General features: G+C 35.9%; 1 long non-coding RNA gene across 1 annotated transcript in view; it reads right to left on the bottom strand.

Annotated features, from left to right (window-relative positions):
• Positions 1-463, bottom strand: part of LOC107714837 (uncharacterized) — a 7,880-nt gene extending 7,417 nt beyond the window's left edge. The window contains exon 1 of the long non-coding RNA XR_001637036.1: positions 356-463. This is a non-coding gene — a long non-coding RNA (uncharacterized LOC107714837). The remainder of the gene's footprint in view (positions 1-355) is intronic.
• Positions 464-6,018: the final 5,555 nt, after the last annotated feature.

The raw sequence follows: 6,018 nt of genomic DNA on the forward strand, positions 1-6,018 counted from the left end.
GTTAATTAAAAAATAATAATAAATAAAAGCATATACATCAACTCAAATACGGTTATCTAATAAGCATGTGTCCTATTCTGTGTACTAAACTCCTGAAACATTGGTGTCTCTTAGTACATGATATGATGATAGTTTTTCTCAAAATAAGTAAAATGCTCATGAAGTGACTCAGAGCAGTTCTAGAGTTATGTTTATGTGTTCATGTACTCATATATTGAGGCGGCAGGAGCTGCAAACACCGCAAGCTTCAGTAGGCCTATGTGTAGTAAATGAAACCGCATGTCTGCGCCATTAATTTCCACGAGGGGCGGACTGGGAAAAAAATTTCAGGCCGGGAAATCTCAACTTCATACACCTCTTTATTTTGCCCTGATATCTATCTCTCTCATGACTTTCATACTCAAGATTTAACAAAACTATACTTTCTAAATTGCCTACATGTCAAAATTAGTACATCACTACAAGATCTTTATAGAAAAATCCCACTGAACATGAGTTATGTTTTTCCCTTACAAAAATTAACCATGCTTTAATTATAGTAAAAGTACAGTAACCATGTTTTGTTTTGTTTTTTTGGCAAATGGATTACCATTTGTATATATTTTTACTACAAATTCCATGGTTAAACTATGGTTAGTGTAGCAAAAACCATGGTTAATTTGTGGTTACCATGGTTTAACAATAGTAACCATTGTCTTTGGATTTATAGTAAAATCATCGTTAATTTTCGTAATGGTTGTGTTGTTGTCTGCCCTAGCTCCCCCTAAACCTTGTAATACATTATATTTATTACTACGATATACAGTGAACTTCTAATGTCAGCAGACAATATTCCATACAAAATATCCCTGCAAAATAACTGCATCACTGAGATTTTTGGTGGAGTAAACAATTTATTCTGAAGCAATATTTTCATCAGTGTTCTATCAGCTTTTACATACTTAAATCTGCATATTTTTATTTACCTTTACAAAGGCCTATTTTTGACCAAATTATTACAATTGATCAAATGCAATTTACACTACAGGGCTGCTACCAGTCGGATTAAATAATTTACACTGCAAATAACAATAATTACAACTGCAATAAATAATGTTATGAGATTAATGTTTTAAATGCATTTATGAATATACAAATAAGAAATGCTGAGGGGAAAAATGCATACTTTTCAAGATACTTCTCAACTAAACTACCAGTAAGTGACGGTAAGTCACTTGATGAGTGAGTCATTGAGTCATTCATTCAACTGATTGAGTGTGTTATCATGCTGGTATCTTAAAGGTTGATTCATTCAGGAACAAAACGCTGTCATGTTGCTCAAAGACACAAAACAGCGCTGTGGCTTTGTTTGGAATAATTTTTGTTGGCGAAATAGTGCAAAAACAGGCAATATGGTGTCTAAAACGTAAGTCTCTTAATAAAACTTCGTTTATTGAACTGTTGTAAAAAAAAAAAAAATCAATATTACATTTGTACATGGTAATTTTTGGAGAAAAAAGGCACTCTTCCGTGTGAAATTGATTAACTATAAGAAGTGGTATAAATATACACATTTTCTGCCCCCATGTCTTGAATTTGTGATCATTCTGAATGTATTTTAGTAGACTGAATCATGCAGTGAAAGAGCGCACTGTAAATGTGCACGCGCACTAGACTTCACGTAATACGTGCACTCTGTAGGTGTTTTGAATGTTTGTTTTTTTTTGCGTTGTGAGAATATTGAGCAAAATAGCTCACTTGTCATGGTGTTACTTAACTATATCATGTTATGAATAAACTAAACATTGTGAATTTTTACCTCAGTGTGTTTCTTCTGAGTTTATGTGTGCTGTTACGCATTTGTTCTGAAGTCTCTCACAAAGAGACAAACAGAGAGACCCTCAGCACGACCTTGTATTCTGTATTCTGCTAACTTACTGCAATTCTCTCTGATGACGCAGTAACTTACCGTGGGGAAGAAAAAATATTCGGTCTGTCCAATGATTGTAAAGTCATTAGGTCTGTCAGACTGAAGATATTTTAGCATAATGTGACCAAAAATATTTAAGACCCATCTAATCCGAATTTAAGACATTTTAAGACTTTTAAAGGCCTTATATTAGGAAAATGTTATTTAAGACATTTTAAGACTTTTTAAGGACCCGCGGACACCCTGAAATAATCGCTTTAGTACATTTGGCAGGTTATTATACAATAATAATATTAAAATAGCGGGCCAAATCGGCTGCCAGGCCACCGAGAATTGTCCCGGTTCTCCCGATGGCCAGTCCGCGCCTGATTTCCACAGACACGCAGAACGTGCAGGATTCATATTATTGTCTTTTTGCGGCTTAATATTCACAGACAATAGTCCATATCACGATTACAGTTACATTTATTTTGTAATTAAATTACGTAACGCCGTTACATGTAACTAGTTACTCCCCAATACTGGTTACTGCACACTTAGACAGCAAGGAGCCTGATTGACATGTAAGGTATTTTATGTTATGCTTTGGGTCAGATTATCTAATTCCTCAATAATAGACTGACATGGCAGTCCATTCAAGTAATGACACAGCAGACTGCACTGGAGAAATCAATACAATTTTAAAATGTTCATAAACATTGTGGTTAATATTTCCATCCATTCAAAAGTAATAAGTACAAACTATTTCACTGACCATGACTCTGAAAAGCGGAATACACAGTTCAGGGATTTTTCATTTAATTGTTACTAACTGCCTCAAACAAAAACCCTCAATATCTTTCAGAAATTCTATACCAGGAACCTCACAAACCTTGGCATGTGTATGACTTCTGGAGGCTGTGTAGAAGCCAGTTTAATGTCATTTTTTGTGTTCAATATGAGTCAGAAGGTCTGTGAACCAACTCTTGTAAATTATAAAATACCTTATAAAATGGCAGCATTAACAGTTGTGAAAGACTGGTGGTTGGTAATGGTAATTAAAGGGATAGTTTAAAAATAATTTACTCATTCTTAAGTCATTCCAAATCTATGACTTTCTTCCTTTTGTAGAATAGAAAAGAGAATACTTGAAAATAAAATTCTTTACCTTACAATGAAAGTCAGTGGGATCCAATGTTCTTATTCAGTCTTTTACAGAACATATACACTCTAAAGAAAAATGGTGCTAAATAGCACTAAAAGTGGTTCATTGGCTTGTAATCATAGGGGAACCATCATTAACGGTGCTGTACAGCACCTTTGTCAAATGGTGCTATATAGAACCACAAGAGGAACCCCATTCACCTCATTAGATTTTAGATATGTTACTCCACTCTCATACGTTTGCTATGAATAGGAATTTACTACAATGGCAAAAGCTGTTTTAAATCACTTGTATGCTTTTATGAGGTCAAAAGGTCTTGTGTGGGGGCCCTGGAATATTTCCTTATATGGGTCTTGGGGGCAAAAAGGTTGAGAACCACCTCATCTTCAGGAAATACACTGTATTTTAATATTGTTTTAATCCTTTCCCCAACTTAACTAAGAGACTAAGAGAGAGTTAGAGAACCTTTAAAGAACTATACAGGGGCTTAACGGATTCTTTGTATGGCAGTATATAGCACCTTACCCACCCCAAAGGACAGCTGAAGAACCAAATGTGTGTGTGTGTGTGTGTGTGTGTGTGTGTGTGTGTGTGTGTAGTCACAGAAGGAAGTCATACGGATTTGGAATGAGTAAATCATTTTTGTACGTTTAGTCTGTTCGACAATGACCGACCAGTTTCAAACATCATTTAAAAAAAAAAAACATAACCTTGGATTATAAATATAATTTTACTTTCTTTCACAATGTTCTCAATATTTACAGCATGTTTGATAAAGAATAACAATGTTAGCTTGAATGTTTATGTAGTATTAGTTAAAGGTCTGGTGTTAGTTAAAGGTCTAGTGTAATCCAAAGCCATAATCTTTAATCATGCTCTGGAGTTTATATTAATCCCTTTATACTACGATCATGAGCTTCCATTTAGAATATTTTATAAAATTAATCTTTAAATGCCTTCTTGCTTTGACCAAAAAAATAAATAAATAAATAAAATAAAATAAAAAATTGCCAAATTGACTTTGTTTATTTGCATTTTTAATTATCACATGATATTTGAAATCTCACATATTTCTCAGCTCAGTCTCTCACTTTCAGTAAGGCCAGATGGAGGTTCACCAAACAGGATCTGAGGTCACCAACACAGTCTGCCACAAGGAAGCAATGATACCTAAGAATGTTTGTTAGAGTGCATGTACTTGTGATACATCTTAACACAGATGGTAAGACATCATATTTAGTTTCATAATACAATATTCCCAGAGAGTGGTTTAATCTCATTGACTTTTTTCTTATGGGTCGAGGTGTGCATGATATGTTCAACATGCCTGGTTTATTTCAGAACACCAAATAAGGGGGGAAAAACGATATTATACCTGAAAATAGAGTATTAAAGTAGTGTGTATTATTTGCTGCAAATTCTTTTGGGTTCCAGCAAATTTCCAACAATTCCTAAAAACTGTGCTGTGTCATTTTCAAGCTGTATTACCCATGATGCAATTGAGTTCACACTCCCAGCATCCATGCCTCATTATGCACAGCGCAGTCACTCACAACCAGAGACGGACAAAGTACTCAACTCCATTACTTGAGTGAAAGTACAGATACTGCTGGAACACACCACTCCATCAAGCCATCATCACGAGAGGTGTCAGATACAAGTGACCTAAACCCAGAATCTGACCTCAAACCCACTCAATCATGATCATGGTCCAAACCTAAAATTAGACTTAGAAAATGACTGATGGATGAAGAAATATGCTCCATCCACACGTCACTTCATCACAATGAAACTGTGCACCCACACATCATCTGGAGATAAATGTACTGAGTCCTAGTTTCTGACCAGCAGTGTGAGCTTTGCTCCACCGGCGCCCTACTTCCGAGGATCATACGAGGCGTACCGCATTTCTGCTCGCCGCATCTTTACGGTGCCTCGTAGCTTTTATCACCACGGACTGAAATAGCTTTGCCTTTCATGGTGACGGATCCAAAAATACGATCTGTTTCATTTCCCCCACGTTACTCTATTAGCATCAAAGCCTTTGTTCTGAATCAGGAATCGGTCCTCAGCAGTGACTTCGAAAGCAGTGGAATAGTGCCTATTAAAGTGTAGCTATTGACCCGAGAGTTAGATGGGAGAGAGGATACGAGACAGACCTTTGATGGCTTTGATAAATGTCCTCCCATGGATGAGTCACAGGGAACATTATTTAAAATCAATGTGGCTTTTTCACTCTGGCCCTAGAGTGGCCTGGCGCCTTTGAAAGCTCTGTAGCCTGGTTTTAAGAGGACAGTGATGTCCTTTTGAGTGTGCCTGTTTACACAGGGGGTTAATGTAGCTCAATTACATGTGCATTCTTTTGTCATCGCTCTAGACCCTTTGCCCTCGATTTTAATAATCAATTGGATTACTGTAACTCTCTGAAGGAAGGTTAATCCATATGTCAGGTGTACAATTACCACTCATAAACTCGCTGTGTTACTGGTAAGAATGAGGAATTGAAATATCATGGGTCGACTGAAACATGTGTTTGTGTGTGTATGGTGTTGGGGAGTAACTAAGTAACTACACCTGTCAGTAGCGTGACTGTAGCTCAGCTGTTTTCAAAACAGAGTAGCTTTTCCAGTAATGAGCTACTTTTTTCCAGCCATTAGCAGTGTAGTGTGACAAAATGCTGCATCGCTGTGTTTTTGTCACGTTGTATCGAGTGCACCGCTTTACAGCTGAGTGAACCGAGGTAATAATCAAACCTCCTAAACTTCCAATCTCCTTCTCTTTCATATGAAAAATGGGAAGTTTCTTTGTAATTAATTAGTTCATTTGAACTCTTCATGCAGATGGCAAATTATTGTATAATAATAATAATAATAATAATAATATTAGATTTTACTCATTACCTATCCATATTAATTATATATTGTTATATTGTATTGCATTGTATTGTATTGTATTGTATTGTATT

Source organism: Sinocyclocheilus rhinocerous, unplaced genomic scaffold, assembly GCF_001515625.1.
Source record: "Sinocyclocheilus rhinocerous isolate Xijiao unplaced genomic scaffold, SAMN03320098_v1.1 scaffold1350, whole genome shotgun sequence".
NCBI lineage: Eukaryota > Metazoa > Chordata > Actinopteri > Cypriniformes > Cyprinidae > Sinocyclocheilus > Sinocyclocheilus rhinocerous.